Source organism: Heterocephalus glaber, unplaced genomic scaffold (genome assembly GCF_053883595.1).
Source record: "Heterocephalus glaber isolate CG9 unplaced genomic scaffold, H.glaber_assembly_v1.0 deba00001663, whole genome shotgun sequence".
Lineage (NCBI taxonomy): Eukaryota > Metazoa > Chordata > Mammalia > Rodentia > Bathyergidae > Heterocephalus > Heterocephalus glaber.
The window spans coordinates 358,129-374,966 of record NW_028258404.1 but is presented as its reverse complement, the minus strand read 5'-3'; the positions used below and the strand labels follow the sequence as shown (position 1 = coordinate 374,966).

Here is a 16,838-nt window from a genome sequence, read left to right as displayed (position 1 = left end):
AATCCTAGGGATAAACTCAGAATAATCCAGCACTGTCAGGGATCTCACTTCCACACCAATGGAGTGTAGCCAGTTTCCATGTGGATGGAGGCCAGGGAGAAGTAGAGAAACTAAGTATATCATGAGAGGGGCAACAGGTGTCTTCTACAATAAATATCTCTTATTGCAAGACAGTTTGTAATATTTTCATTTAAAAGACTAAACAGAGCGATGCCTGACAAGTGGTAGGACAATATATATATAAAATCAAGCCTTGTGTTTGCAGCTGTAGTATTATTTATGGATTTGCTTCAGTGACGGCTTTGTCTTATGTGAGGAATAAAAGGATGACAAATCAGTATGTACTGGATTTTTATAGAATGGGCCATATTCTTAACCTTTCAGTCCCATTCAAGTGGTCATTCTCCCCAAACTCTCCCTTTGGCCACTAACACCTTTCAGGCTTCCTCATGAGGTCACCGCTAAGTCCTGTCCACACTGAATTCCCTTCCGTAGTGTCAACTCCAGGGCCCTTCTCCTGCCTCCCAGAATCTTACTCATGTCCCTTTGAGTCTGCCAGTCTCACTCAGAATGCTTCCTAGAGCACATTCTCTTATCTGTATCACATACCTGATTGCTCAGCTGGCAGGCCACCAACTTATTTTCTCAAGTTTCCAGGCTGCTTTGTCTTCCTTTAGAGTACCACACTATCACCTGCTATCTTGGAGGCACATCCCTACTACAATTTTATAATCCATTTGTTTTACTTTGTGTATCTCCCTAAAGTTCAGTGCTTTCATTGGTAAATGAAATCTGTTAAATATTTAGTAAATTAAATTAATAAATTAAATTAAATCTGGTAAATATTTAGTCTGTGTTTTTAGTTTCAAGTAATAGCATAAGATTCAGGTGAGTCATAGAATCCAATGGTGAAAGTTTTAGGTTGATCAGCGAGGCCCAGCACTGCAGATGACATAAAGACAGAGATTCGAAGACGTCATTCTTGGTACTCAAAGTGTGGTCCATGGATGAGACATAAGGAGCCCCTGGAAGTTTGTTAAAAATGTAGGATCTCAGCCTCACTTCAGACCTACTCTATCAGACTCTTCATTTTAGGAAGACCACAGGTCACTGGTTTGTACTTTAAAGTTTTAGAAGCACTGTGTTAGAAGACTTTTGAGCAAACAGATTTCCTAGAGTGGGAAAGGCCTAAGCCAGATTACAAGGAGTTGCAAGTAGAATCTTTTGACTTTCATTGCTGATAAGAGAGGTAAGAATGAATTCTGTACTCTTTATTACGTGCCCTCAATTTAAACTTCTGTCCTCCTACACATTCTGTTTAGCTTCTGCTAAATAGGTCTGCTTACCTTTTTTTTTTTTTTTTCATAGTTCTGGGGATTGAAATGAGGGCCTTCATACTGAACTAAATCCTCTGCCCTTTTTTATTTTGATCAAGCTGGGTTCAAACTTGTGATCCCCCTGCCCATCATTCTGGAATATTGCCTTATCGTTTCACCTTTATTCCCAGTGTCTGGAATGTCTTCCCATTATTTTCTCTGCCCATTGAAATTCTATACATTTTCTAAGGCCCAACTTGAAAAAGATTTTCTGGGTAAATATTTCCCAGACGGCTCTACAGGTCCATCCACATTTAACTTTCTCATTAATACATGAGTAATACAAATAATAATGAAACTATCTAATATCTACTGAAATGAATATTAAATGCCAGAACCAGTTTAAGCTTTACATCTATTGACATTCTAATCCTTCCCATAGCTCCACGTGTAGGCACTATTTTACAGATGAAGAAACTGTTGCATAGAGAAAATACTTAACACATTCATGGTTGCCCAAGCATGCAACAATTTTTATAGGAGATTGAGCTTAGGAGAGAAACTGGGAGAATGTGATTCCCATTATTAGACATATTTGGAAGTTGGTGAGATCAACTCTATTGTCTCTTATTCTCTTTGTAGATCTTATTAGTTGACAGTCTTTATCTACAAATACCATCCTTATGGTCTTTCCACTAAATAATATCATGCTTATCTGCATGAGCACAAGATTAACTTTTGATCAAAAGAAAATTTAGTTTTTATAGTGCTTACTCCATGCAAGGCCTCTCCATGTGGTTTGGCAGATTAGGAACTGAAAAAGGGCTCTGGTCACAGGAACAAGTAAGTAGTAACTGAAATCTAGCCCATGCTCTGCAATGTGTCCACTTCCGGAAAGGAGGTTTGTGTGTGTGTGTGTGTGTGTGTGTGTGGTTTTGTTTTGTTTACTGTTCCTCTCAAAGATATTGAATGGATAAACATCAAACTTGACAGCAACACTGACAGAATTTCCCTAAACTTGGCCTCAGTACCTTCCTGCCACAGCCTTCCCTTATCTGTTCAGGAGGAGGGCTTGGCAGCTCCCCTGTCATGCCTGTGGTCAGCTCTTACATGGAGTCAGGAGCATGGATCCCTTTCAGACCTTACTGTTCTCCCTAATGATCAGTTTGGGTCCTTCTGTGTGTCCCCAAAGCCCATGAGACCATTCCTATTTCCCAAGTCATTCAGGAGCCTTTCAGGATTTACCCCAAACTCTGTTAGAGCTCCTAAGGAGTCAGACAAAGTCTCCTTGGTCCCTCAGGAGTCTCTGCTCTCACCAGGCCTTGCCAACCTTCCTGGTGAAGTCACCCCCCAAGCCATGTACACATGAATCACTTCCACAGTGCCGGCTCTGGGGCTCTTTTCCCGCTCTCAGAATCTTACTCCTCCAAGTCAGCCGGTCCCACTCAGAATGCCTCCTAGAGTTTGCTCCCCTCCATGTATGATGTACTTGATCACTGTGCTGGCAGGACCCTGACTTATTCTCTGTGGGGGTGTTGGCCGGAGGTATGTATGACATGGAAATGCACAGTAAGGGATTTTTGGCACCACATGCCCTGAACCTCCTGGAATGCATGGTTAGAGATTAAAAGAGAGCCTACAGGGCCACAAGCCCAAGTAGGATCAAAGCACATTGCCTTAAGAAATGAATTATCTGGCCCTCATCCTCCCCATACTCCAATTTATTGCTTACTTGGCCCTACAGTCAGTCATGTAACAGGCCACACTGACTTCCTCTTGTCCTTGCCTTGTTCTCCCCAGGTCCCCTGCATGAATTCCCACACAGATGTCATCCTTCCTTTGTCCTTTATCTGTGCTTTCTGGTTCAATCAAAAAGCTACAGAGGTTTCAGTTCAGGACTTTCTTTATCAGACTTTCTCATGCTGAGGGGTCTCAGTTAATGGCAGTCCCTCTAGGCCTCTTGGAGTATGAATTGGACAATGACTCCAAGTAATCTTTTATCCTTTGCGCCATACCACAGTCTTGAACTACGACAATTCTCCAAAACTTCCAGGCTGCACTTTCTTCTTTTCCAGCTCCACCTGAGTCCCTGTACCTTGTAAGTAGGCACGCATCACACCTCTATCAATTACTATGTTCTACTTTGTTCATGTTCTGGGCATTCATTGCTTTCTTTGAGATTGTTTTAGAAAATGTATTCTGGAAACAAGTTTTTCCAAAGTTGTGCTAAACATAGTTCAAGCACTTCCTACAGTGTAATCACCTTCAAAGAATCAAATGAGAATGGGAAGACAGAACTTCCTGGGGAAGGAAAAACTGGGATTCATGAATAGGCTTCTGAGACATCTGAAAGCATATGCAAATTTTGACTCTTTTGATGGGGAAAGAGTACAAGGCTTTCAACACCAACACTACCACCACCACCAATAAGGTTTTAAAAAAAGGTGTAAATAATTTCAAATCTCTATTTTTAAAAACTCTTAATCTTCATTTTTATAAGATTTCTACCTTTTTCTACTCTAACATAGTAGTTAAAATATACTTAAAAGAAATGCCTTAATAGTCAGTCAGTATGTATACTAGAGGTCCTCTGGATTTTAATTTGTAGGAGGTAGTAAAAGTCTGATGCACTAGGGGGTAATCAAGGTTAAATTTTGATCAAGGAAATTTCTTTTTTAGAATGGGTGCAAAGGGGACACACATGTGATTCGGGTAAATGGCACCTTTGGAATTCAGGATTTGGGAGACTGTAATTGTTTGATAATAAATAGCAGGTTGTAGTGAAACAGGTGAGCCTTTATGACACATCAAAGAAAAGCTGGAACCCGTTATCTGGGTAATTAAGGAGAAAAAAAATCCCCCTTATTTCAACCACATAAGAGGAAGCAACTCTATTGCTCAAATTAATTATGAAATACCTTTACGGGATGGGTTTTAATTAAAATTTAGTCTAGTGTTGCTCCTTAAGAAAACCAATTCCTCGAAAATAAAATTTTAGAACAAATATGAGTTGCAGAGCCACATTTCAAAAGATTTCTTATGTTACCCACCTTCTCCGAAAGATCCTATAAAAGCACTTAGTATGTGGGTACAGGATCCAATTGGCATAAAACATAAAACCTCTTTCCCAAGGTATTAGGAACATGTTGTTAAAGCAGCCCTTTCTCACTCCTCCCCTAGGATTAGAATGGGGTATTTCAGAACATAGCTCAGTAGGAGCTGAGAAATGTTTGTGACTACATTAATGAATAAATATCTGAATCCAAGCCATGTAATATTATATCTTAGGATTCTACTGTGAAAAGAGAGAAGTATTCAGCACTTCTAACCATTGGGCAATTGATACTTGCAACAATATTTTAAACAATTCTTCATTGCAACCCTTCAGTAAATGATGTGAAAAAAATACTTTGAGGTCTAAAATCTCTGCGACCTCCTGAGTGAGAGGCTCATGATATGTTTGTGTGTATGTGTTGTTTTTCATTGCAGGGGCTCAAAATGAAAAAAAGATGGATGGATAATTTTCAGACATCAAGTATTTTATACGTGGTATCTTTAAAGTGACAGTGAATGAAAGAAACTAGGTTAAAGGACTTCTACATGATTTTCATAATTATACTAGATTTAAGCTGATTTTTTTTCTGGTGGTACTTGGGATCAAACCAGGTCCCCCCCCCCCCGCCCCTCTGCTCAGTTACCCAGCTTGGCCTTGAACTTGGAATCCTCCTGTTCCAGCCTCCCAAGTAGCTGGGATTACAGATGTGCACCACTGGGACTAGCTTAAGCTGATTTTTCTTACCAATTTCCTTTTCCTTTGTTTTCATTCTTTCATTTTTATTATATCTAAATTGACAGTTATTTTACATTTAATTGGAATATTTAAATTGTAGATCACATTTTGATGTGATCATACTTTATACATACTGCAATAATTTTATTAGATCTGTATATATTTTGATTGTCATTAGTAGACTTTATATTAATTTGCTAGGGCTGCCAGAAAATGATCTCACAAGCTGGGCAGCTTATATAACAGAAATGTATACTTTCACAGTTCTGGAAGCTGGAAGTCCAAAATCAAGGTGTTGTGAAAGTGGGCTCCTTCTGGAAGTACAAAGGAGAATGTGTACCATGCCTTTCTTAGCTTTTGAGACTTGCCAGTCGTCCTTGATATTTCTTGACTTGTAGATAAATCACTCCAGTGTTGGCATCCATCGCCATCTGGTGTTATCTGCCTGTCTCTGTCATATTCAGATGTCTCTTTTCTTATAAGGATATCAATCACTGGAGTAGGGCCCACTCTAATCCTCTATGAACTTATCTTAACCTGATCATATCTGCAAAGACCATGTTTCCAAGTAAGGTCAGATTTGCAGGTACCAGAACTTGGACATAGTCTTTTTTGGAGACACAGTTTGACTACCAATAGGCCTTCAATTTTGCCTTTCTCCTTATATTGTATTTCTCATACTCGCATTTCATTTCTCAAACTATGATCTGTGTTCCTCTTTCTTTTCATTGCCAATCTTTCTGGAAAGGTCTCACTCTGACTTCAACCTACAGTAATTGGCATATATGTTTTTACCTTTTTTTTTTTTTTGCTGAAACATACTATATTTTTCATTCCTAATTTTATCAAATATTTGAAGAGTTTCATACCTCTTACCAGATTTTCTCTTTAAAATTGTCCTTGCAGTTGGTTTTAGTACTTTTTTAAAAAGTCGAATCACTTCTTTGTTGATTTCTCTTTTTCCTTTCCTAGATATGTATATTCTGTTGACCTCCATGTTCTCTGCTTCACACACTTTTGTTTTCACCCACCATCTGGGTTCAGGGTTATCTGTTTGCAGGTGACTATATCTGTATCTATACTGTATCTGTATCTCCAACTTCAGTATTTCCTGTACCCTCACATTTCTAATGTACACTTTCAAAGCATGACATTGAGAGTCAACTGGATTCTAACAATTTTTAAGTAGATCTCAGAGGTATATTTTGAAACTAACATCAGAACTTCAGATGCCATTTTCTCTTTATGCATAGTTGTACTCATCCCTATTTTAATTTAGTCTTTATTGTTCTTTTATCATCTCAGGAAGTTATAAATGAATTTTGTTGGGTGTTTGTTGAGGTTGGGTAGACATTATCACAGCCAATAAGTATGATAAGAGGGGCCCAGGATTTAGCTCAGTGGTTCCAGCGGTTGCCTTGAAAGCAGAAGGTCCCGAGTTCCATCCTGGTACCAAAAAAAAAGAAAAAAAGTTTGATAAGCTAGATAAGAACTGATAAGATAAATCTTACCTTTTGGACTGCAAACACTTATTGAATGCTTATCATGTACAAAGCACTTTGCTTAAGTCTTCTACATTAATTTGAAATTTCTTGAAAATGGGGAAAGGAGAGCTCAACTTGTTGATGGCTAGTGACAGAGATTAACTTGTTTAAGGATAGTGATGGAGCAAGGATCTCAAACTCTGCTATCTTTGCTTCCAAAACCTGAGCTCTCAGCTACTATTCCATCTTACCTCTTAGTGTGCAATGACTGAAATCAGGTGAACCATCTCATCCAGAGTATTGAATTCATAGAACTTTTCTCTCTGGTTGGATTAAATATCCAGGACTTCTTTGGGAACTTGAGTGGATGAACAGAGCCTGCTCTTGGTGCAGTAGGCCCTATTTTGTTTTTAAAGGCTCCTTTGTTCTATCTACAGAGTTTGCTGCTACTTTTATTCTGATTTATTTTAAAAAATAATTATTAACATATATTAATTATTTAAATCCCAGCCATAGCTCAAGTATGACATTTTCCATAGTACCCAGCAGGTGGCTCTCTCAGCATCAGTGCGGCCACCTCTTTTCTCCCATCTGCCAGTACAGTTGATTAGGAGCAAGCAACCCCGCTCTCCCATGTCTTGATAACTGAACCCTGACACAACCAGGTAAGATACTGGAGTACTTCAGTGGTGTGTGAGCAACCCAGAGAGGACAGGAGTGGTTTGTCTGTGAAAAAGGAGAGAATTTTAAGTTGCATGAAATAGCTTTGTCTTGAGCCTTTTCCTTTGAATAAGTCTGGTCTTTTTAGGTTAGATACAAGAGTAGATTTTATTTAATGTCTTTAAAAACTAGGACTAGTCTCTGTAGGGAGAAGATACAACTTTCTTATCAATGGAGAAAGAAGAGTGAAATCCACATACCTTTAAACAGAATTGGATGACACCTAAAATGGAATTGTGGCCAAAGAAGAATCTTACAAAATGATGGAGAATTAGGGGGAGAAAGGAAAGGGAAGAGGGGGGGGGAGAGAGAGAGAGAGAGAGAGAGAGAGAGAGAGAGAGAGAGAGAGACTAATATCCTATTTCTTATAAAGTAACCAAATCAAAGTAATTGTGGGAAACATTGATTTTTGCCTCTTTTTCTTGAGGTGGGCATTGTTGTTATTACTGTTTTGTAGAAGGATAGTAGAGATAGGTTAAAACACTTTGGAGTAAATTGCAGGATCCTCTTCAGAGATTTGAGAATGAACTGGGTTATGCTGGAACTTCCTTCCAAGGCAACACATTTGTGGACTAGTGTGTCACAATGAGCACTAAGAATGCCAGACCATCAGTCTATACTTGTACGAACCTATAGATGGCACTGTCTTCCTATAATTTTGGTGATTTGCTTTAAAGAAAGGAAGAAGAAAGAAAAAGTTCCTTGCACCTCAGAGTTAGAGCTAGGAATATGTACCTTCAAATTAGATCGCAGTATTGCAAAGCATTTGGAGCAGGTGCCTTCAAACGTCTTGAATACATAGATCATAGAAGATTCTATACTTGAAAAATATAGAGGATTTACTTTGGAGATCATTATTTTTTATTTCGTTATGATTCTCAGCTTTGTATGGAAAAATAGGTTGATGTATGCGATTAAGAGAAATTGAAGAAACTTTTATGTCACAATATATATTTTCTCTGTGGTGGTTTTGCCTTAGAATTTAAAGTGAAGAGTCTTGAGTCATACATGAATTATTTATAAATTTCGTATTAATTGCTTTTAGACCTGAAACTCCTAGATTCCATTATTTGCTTTTTTCAAAATTCTTGGGGCCACAGTGTGTATTATTGGAATAACGAATTATAAACTTCTCTGAGCAGGAGCTGTGGTGTCAATTAGTTATTTTTTATTTACTTATCTGAGGCAGCTACTCAAAAATGCTACTTCTTGTCTATAACATAAGAAAATGGAGAAGTGTATGAATAATATATTTTCCTTAAACATAAGTTCAAAACATGATTTATTATTTTTTTCTTTTACGTTAATATAAGTTGTTTTGTGGATTTAGTTTGTTAGCAGGAATAAGTATTTATTTCTGTACACAAACTTTTAACCACAAGATGGCAGTATAACTTTCCCATGACTAAATACTTTTTTTAGTTAAATGAATACCTAATTTTCTTTCTCTCTTATGAGAAATATATGCAGCTACAAATTTTTAGGACAACTATAGAGAGGAAAAATGTTGAAAATGTTGACAGTACTTAATACAAGAAGTGGAGAAGACTAATTAGTGACTTTTTTTACTAAGGGGTTTTTAGCAGCACTAAGAAAACAATTAAATTTCTTAAAGTTAGAATAAGAATGCAATGATATCAGAGTGGTAAGGGGCATCAGCGACTTTCTTCTAAAAACCAATATAGCTTCATTGTGTCTTCCTGATAAACATCAAGAAGGAATATGCCGGAGGTGAGAGATCAACAGAGAAAAAAGGAGGAAAAAAGAGAGAAAAGTAGAGATACTTACATCTAAGTTTAAAAAATCAAAGTAGTGGTGACAGTAATGTCTGCATGATTCTTATTGAATTTTTCTTCCATGGTTAGGAAATGGATCATCCACCCCTTCAACATAGGGTATTTAAATAGCTATTATCTAGTATTATATGTACTTAACGTTTTCATTGATATGCCTACATAATATGAAGTATTATATTTCACTCTAAAGGATGCTTTTCTCATTTACTTTAGTTTTCTTAGATTCTTTTGTGATTAATTAAAAAGATTGCATTGTGAAGAATCTTGTGAAGAGTGAGCCCCTTTTAGGTGGAGATCATGTTTTATTTATTTTGTATCTCCAGGCCTAGTATAGTGTATAGGATATAGTAGACACTCAATAAATATAGTTTTATTTACATAGCATTTACCGAAAAGCAATAAAATTCCAGTGCAATCTATTTCTCTTATCAGATTCCTGTGCCTAACCTGTATAAATATGGCAGAGATAAAGAAAATACCTTTGATTTAGAATCCAAATATTTTGTTTGAACATTTTCCTAGCATATTATTTTGCAGGTAGTATAGTGCATGTTTCTTCTAAGTGTGGTAGTTTCTCAAAGCAGTACTAAAAATAAAACTTTTATTTGTTGACCTAAGTATATCTAAATGAAAATGATGCCATGCTAACCAATATGATTTGCTCTCTATAATGGAATATTTGACATACAATCAATCTAAAATGCACAGGTGCTGCATGTATGCAACTATACATAGAAATACTGTATATTATGAACTCAAAATGAAAATCGAAAGGAACTCAAAAGGAAAATCTTTTACTGTAAGTAAGTTAGAAATAGATCCCACATTTTTTTTTTTTTTCTTTTGAGACAAGGCCCCGCTATACATTTCAGGCTGGGCTTGAACATACTGTGTTGCTCAGGCTGGCCTCGAACTCACAGAAATCCTTCTGCCCCAGGCTCCCAAATTCTGGGATGGAGCTCATGTTTTGGTAAAACCATTTTTTTTTAAAAAAGGGATACAGTCCTGTTATGTTTTTCAGGCTGGCCTTGAATTCCTTCGCCATCTTCCTGTCTCCGTCTCCTGAGAAGCTGGTGTTATAAGTGTGCACCACTGCAACTGGATCTATAAAACCATTATTTTGGGCATTCATAATTACCATATGTAAGAAGAATACATAAGAAACAAACAAACAAGCAAAAAAAATAGTTACCATGTGTGACAGTTTTTAAATTGATTTTTTTTAAACCTACATGTGTTAAATAGCACTAATAAGAGCCCTTAGCCCTGGGGCATTTAAGATCCCCAGTTCCAAATGTAGAGTCTTCTTCCCTCCTCAGACTAGCTTAGCGTCCCTGGGGGTTTTAAGAGCTCCACATTTAGGGAATTAAATAGATTTGTTCATATGTGGAAATAGCCTCATGGCTTCTTCTTGGTGGTGAGATAGAAAGGTGCCAGCAGTCAGCAGGAAAAGGGTGTCAGGCAGGACCAGGAGGGCCATAAAAGTGGGGCCTCACATTCACAGAGGGCTTCATAAATTTAAGCCTCCAACAGTTCTTTCAAATATGGCTAGGCAAAGTCATTGCCTTTGTCATTGCAACATGTGTGTTAAACACTTTACTATGTGAGATGTAAGTATTTAAAATAAACTACATTTTTAAGAAGCTTGCTAGTTAGCATTTTTTAAAAACTTTTTTTTAATATACAAAGAGCCTCAAAAATACAAGAGTCTTGGGTCTTTTTCAGCATCTGAGGGACCAAGGTGAACGAGTTTTAGACCTAAGGGACCAAGGTGAACAAGTTTTAGAAGTTCTCAATCTGCTGGTTCCTGGCCTATATTTATACAATAAAAATAGATGGATATATAATGGGGAAAAGTCAGAGAAGGACCAAAGAGGAAGTGCAAACCAGAGATCTGGAAATAAGGAATCAAAGTTGGAGAAAATAGGGGCTGCAGTGATCATTAGTATGTACAGGTTGTTTGAAAATTGTCTGTTTCTGGATTGGAAAATGCCTGCATTTTTTTGGTTGTGATATATACAGTTTATGTAAATCTATATATCCTTGCATTTGAATGAACATGAGAGAAATCACACTTTTAATACATATTTTATTAATATTGTATAGCTGAGATAATAGCCACATATTAAATTAAAAGAAGATATTCTGATTTTATATTTTATTGATCTGTAAGTAGCATTGTCATGTTTATTTAAATGTAAGAATCCATAGTAATAACTTAAATAAATGATGTGAAACAGTGAGATATGTTAAAACATACTTTTCTTGTCTCTACCTGTAGACTATAAGCTCTCTGAATGTAAAGATCTTGGTCTGTTTGGTGACTTAAGAAATTAATAATTAATCAAATTTCTAATTAAGATAGTAGAAAACATATTGCATTATACAAGATCTGAAGGAGAAGGTGCAATTTCCTCCATGCCTGCTGTCATCAGTGGTGAAGAGAATCCTTGCTGCTCCCCTGCCACCAGATTTAGATATTAGCCCAGGAACAACACAATGTCCAAGATGCCTTTTCCATTTTGTTTCTAGTAGCTGCAAAGGAGGAAAAAGAAAATCCAAAGGAGCACTCATTTTCATCCTCTAAGTAGGATTCAGACTCAGAGGCCTTTGATTCTGGTACTATAAATTCCATTGATTTTGCAAGCCTAGATATCTGTCTTCCCAGATCTTGACTGTGCAAGAATGTAGACCTGATTCTGCCTAGCACCTGGCTCTCCAGGGATGAGTATAAGAGGTATGTCCTTATCACTCAGCTGCTATTTGGAAGTGGGTTTATTTTCTCAAGCTCAAAGACCATAGTATTAGTTTTATTCTTTTTTCCAGTCAGTCTTTCTTTTTGTCCCACATGTCCTCATGGATGGATAAGTCAGTCCTAGATGAGAGGCAGTCAAATGAGAGCAGACTTATTCTGGAGTCATAGCAGTATAATCTTAATTTCTCTTCTGGTCTATTAAATTCCTACTGTGGTGATCCAAGAGTTATTTGGCTCCTGTTTATTCTTTGATCTTTGTTTTGGAATCATATAGTTTTCCAAAAATAGCAGGATAGTTGACAAACTTTTGAGTCCCCTATAGGAGCTAAGTAAGGAAATAGGTACAAGTGAGATCAACAAAGAGGAAGAAAAGATGCCCAATCAAGAGGCACCCACGTAATAGTTTTACCTTTCCAGAGGAATAGAGGTAAGGCAGGGAGGTGGTGCCCTGTTGGATTCTAATGCTTTCCTGTTGGGAATCAGATCCCAGCCTTGTTATTTACTAGCTGCGTTTTCTTGGGCAGGCAGCCCTTTCATTCATAAATTAGAGAATGCAATCTATGTCATAGTGGTGTTAGAAAGATCTGATGAGTCGATACATATAAAGTACTTAGAACTGTGCTAGAATTTGGTGAATGCTCTGTGTTACTTATGGAGAAGGAAAATATACAAGGATTTAGGTATCTCCCAACCATTTAAAAAATCATCACTGGTGGGTGACACATATGCATGTTTTCATGAAATGAATATATTCACTATGTGTATATGTTCATATGAACATGTAATTCTGTTCTATAATTTAAAATGTAATCTATTTTTACTGTTTGTAGTCTAGAAGCTTAATCATTTTATTTAACTCTAAATTTGTTTTTTTCTAAACCTAGATATCATTTTAACATAATTGTCATTTTCACCGGATGAAGTGGTCTTTTTATTCTTAAAATTCAATTGCTTCTTTCTGACATAAAACAATTATAGGAATTTATTTGTTTATTAGTATTTTATTGTATTCATCATTCATAATAAATTTTGATGTGTTAAAATTGTATAGTATTATTTGGAGTAGTTTTATAAATTATTATTAAGATAATTAATAAAAATCTTGTTGTCTTTAATATAAATTATTTCCATACCTCCCCATAGAGACCAGATTGACAACTGCTGATTTATAGACTAACTAGGATTTATAGTCCTTTCCCCAGCATTTGAAGGCAGCAATATCACCCTTGTTTGTGACTTGCTGGCTGTTCTTTTCTGATTAGTTTTTTTTTTTTTTGGTACCAGGGTTCAAACTTGGGACCTTGCGCTTGAGAGGCAGGCAGCAGAACCACTGAGCTAAATCTCTGGCCCCTCATTAGTTAAAAAAATTTTTTTTCCCAGTTCTTTAACCCCAGGGTTCAATGCTCTCAGTCAAAGACCTGTCCTAGCCAAGCCACTGCATTCTTTTCTGACTCTTACCAATAGCTGTTTAATCTGACTTTTAAAAATGCTAATTTTGTTTTGGAAAACAGTAGATGAATTGATAAGTGTAATTATATATTGTATTTTGTTCCAGGTTGATAACATGTTAAATGATTACACTATATAATCTCTTTTGATGGACTCCAAACTACTCCTTTCCCCCAAAAGTTTAATCTGTGTTAGGAAAATCAGGCAAAAGATATTTTGAGGTGACTACAACATATGTTGGCCCCTTCTGCTTCATTGCCCAAATGTTGGAGAAAGCACAACAGGTATCTTTATTAGAACCCCAAGTATTGGATCAGTGCTGTGAATGTTTATGGAATTATAAGTTCAGTGCCTCTGCTCCCTTCGTTCTGGTTTTTTCCAAACAAATAATGGGCAACACACACACACACACTCACACACACAGGCACATTATATTTACTTTCTACCTGGGCTTTATGCAGCTGTCCTATTAATTACGTGCTGATCTTGCTAGTGTGTCTCTAATCTGCTTCCAAAAGTGTTTATTTTTTAATTAGCTCTCACTAGTGTTCATGAATTCACTCAGAAAGCATTTCTTGAGTGTTGTGTATATGACAGGCCCTGAGCTAACAGGTTCGTGTGGTTGTTCTGATTTAACTGTGTGGAATGTGCAGTGGATAGGGTGGTACAAGCTGAGCCTGTTTGCCAGAATGTGGGTGCTTAGTTCACCAAGCTTCACTAAAATTTGATATTTTGCTTTTGTAACCTAGCTAGAAAGATTGCATGAAAATACTGCCAGCATTTGTCCCCTTTCGTCCAAACTTTTTTAACTGGCAAAGGAATCTCAGTGTGTAAAACTTTCCATTATAAGGCCACCTGTAAACTTAAAACAGTCAAACTGTTTTTTCAGCTGCCTGCAGCTCTGTTTCTCAACTGGCTAATACTGACAGATAAAGATATCTTTTCCCTCAGGTAAACTGTTTTGTTTGTGGTTATTCTGTCACTACCAGGAGGGACAGCTCCCCAGATCCATAGGGAGTACAGAGATGCAGTTTACAGACACAATCATATGCCGACTAGCAACTAAAAAAAACACTCAAATAATGATTTCATTGTTCTTCCCTGTGTCCATGACAACAGGGAGGTATGCAGCTAGACCTGGACACTGCCTGGGAGCATTCTTTGCCTCTGATAACTATTTTGAGAGAGTGTACAATTCATTCTGACAATCAGACTAAGGAAAAATATAGATCTCTCCAATATCTAGCTTATTTTAGTAGTTTTATATCCCTGAAGGTAATTCTTCTGTCACTTCTGCTATTCACAAGCACTATGACTTTCCCTTTAAAATTCTGTATTCTGCCATTGTTTCTACCCTGATGATGCCCAGTGATGTAGAGTTACCACATTAGAATTGGACAGAACCCTTTGGGTTCTTAGCTAATTAACACCAGTTAGACCTTTGACAAGTTTCTTCATCTTTCTAATATGCATATTTTTATTCATAAAAATAGGAATAGCAACAGAATTTTTCCCCTTAAAGTTGATGTGAGATAATGCACATAAAGTGCATAGCTGACTGCCTGGCAGAGGCGAGCTCATCATGAATCAATGGTTTGTTGCTGTTTAATCTTCCTGACAAGACTGTGAGTTCTCAGATCAGTGATTTTCAGCCTGGACTACCCTTTAAAATCACTTCAGTGGGCAGGGATTTAGCTCAGTGGTTCTGGCGCCTGCCTTGCAAGCACAAGGTTCCGAGTTCGATCCCTGGTACCAAAACCAAACCAAACCAAACCAAAACAAAAAAAATAAAATCACTTCAGTAACTTTAAAAGCTCTTAATGCCAAGGCCACACTCCAAACTGATTGAATCAGGGTCCCTCAGCATCAACTGATTTTAGGGTGCAGGCAAGTTTGAGGCTGGGGCCTGTATCATATCAAAGTGCTCAGAAAAAGTACACATGGAGAACTTCTTAAAATAGGTATTTTACAAAATGAAAACAGTATGAAAAAGTATAAAAAATATAAAAAGTGACACACATAGTACTTGGCCTATTTTGTTTGGCTATTTTGAGTGACAGAATAGAGAAAAGCCAAATTAACTGGTATTTTTTAAAAGGGAAAACTTACTATGAACATCACAGTAGCATGAATTTACTAAAAAAATAGGAAATTATAAAATAGATGAGAACCCAAAATTTAAGATAAAACTACAGAAATGAAAATTATGTGAAAGCAAAATTAATTTTTATGTATATTTTTTAGAAAATTGAGTTAAATGAAAGAAGTATTCATAATTTTAAATTTTAAATTTTAGTTCTTTTGAGACAAGGTCTTGTTATGTAGTCTGTGTTGGCCTTGAACTCACTTTGTAGTCCAGGCTTCCTCAAAGTCACAGTGATTCTTCTGCCTCAGCCTCCCGAGTGCTAGGATTATAGGTGTGAGCTACCATGCTCGGCTAAGAATAAGCCTCATTTTATAGGTGGGAAACCTAAGGCAGCTTACTAGGAACCAGGTTGAAACTAAGTTTTAGTCAGAGATCCCTTTAATTAACTCATTCATGCATTTACCAAGCATATTCAAGATGCAAATACGTGTCAGATGCAGTTCCACACAGCACAGTGAGTGCACTTTAAAGTTCATTGCCTGTGTGGATCAAGACAGAATACCTGATTTGACATTACCATAACCAAAGCTAGCAACACCACCATTAAGAAAGAAGAAGAGGTGAATTGAGGTGGTTCAGAAAGCAATAACTAGTATCTTCTAAAGTTATATTTTGCAAATAGACTCAGGATGAACCTGGACACTAACATCCCTTGCAGGTGGATTCTGTGGTGATTTCTGCAGCATTGAAGAATGCTATGATGTTTTTCTAAGAATGTTTTATTCAGAGATGCTTAACTGTTAAAGTTCATTTTAGTTTTTGTAGAAACTTCTAATGATTAAGCATTTTGATTTATTTTTAATGCTAATTCCTCTCAAGTGTTTAGCTCGTTTCTGAAGTAATCTTGTTGATAAATTTAATATTCAGACTGTATTTGTTTAAATGTTGTTTAAATTAAATGCTACAGTAAGGTATAGAGTTTAAGTTTAATTAATCACCTTTAAGATATATCTGCTTTTTTCCTGCTTATAGTCTTGGAATTTAATGCTTTTTTTGTCTTTTGTAATTAGCTGTATTCTTTTATTTTAGAGCATAAAACAGGAGTCAGTTAAGTGGATATAACTATTTCAGTTCTTGTTGAGGATTCATAGTTTCTCTAAGGGAAAAAAGTTCAGAAAGAATATTATTAGTTTTTCTGTGACTGAGTGGAAAAATTTTAAATCTTAAGGTTTTTTTCCTGTAGTATTTTACAACCAAAATATGTAGAAATATAAAGGAATTAGTTTTTTTGTGAGTTAAAATTTGGGATATAATGTTGAAAAGTTAAAATAAAAGTATTGTTAAGGACCAAATAAATGAAATATATCTTTTTCTCTTATATGAAACTATTTTAACTTAATGTCAATAAAGTTTAAATTAGTTCAGACTTTTCTTATTAGAAT

At 36.5% G+C, this 16,838-nt stretch overlaps 1 protein-coding gene across 10 annotated transcripts in view; it reads left to right on the top strand.

The window, feature by feature from the left end:
• Positions 1-16,838, top strand: part of LOC147822299 (uncharacterized) — a 390,614-nt gene that overhangs the window by 16,811 nt on the left and 356,965 nt on the right. Inside the window, exon 2 of one of the 10 annotated variants that reach the window (XM_087197285.1) lies at positions 1-16,838. This exon is cut by the window's left edge and continues 14,668 nt beyond it; it is cut by the window's right edge and continues 42,158 nt beyond it. The exons of the other annotated variants lie outside the window; for them this stretch is intronic. The gene's annotated coding sequence lies outside the window, so the exon portion shown is untranslated. 10 annotated transcript variants of the gene reach the window in all.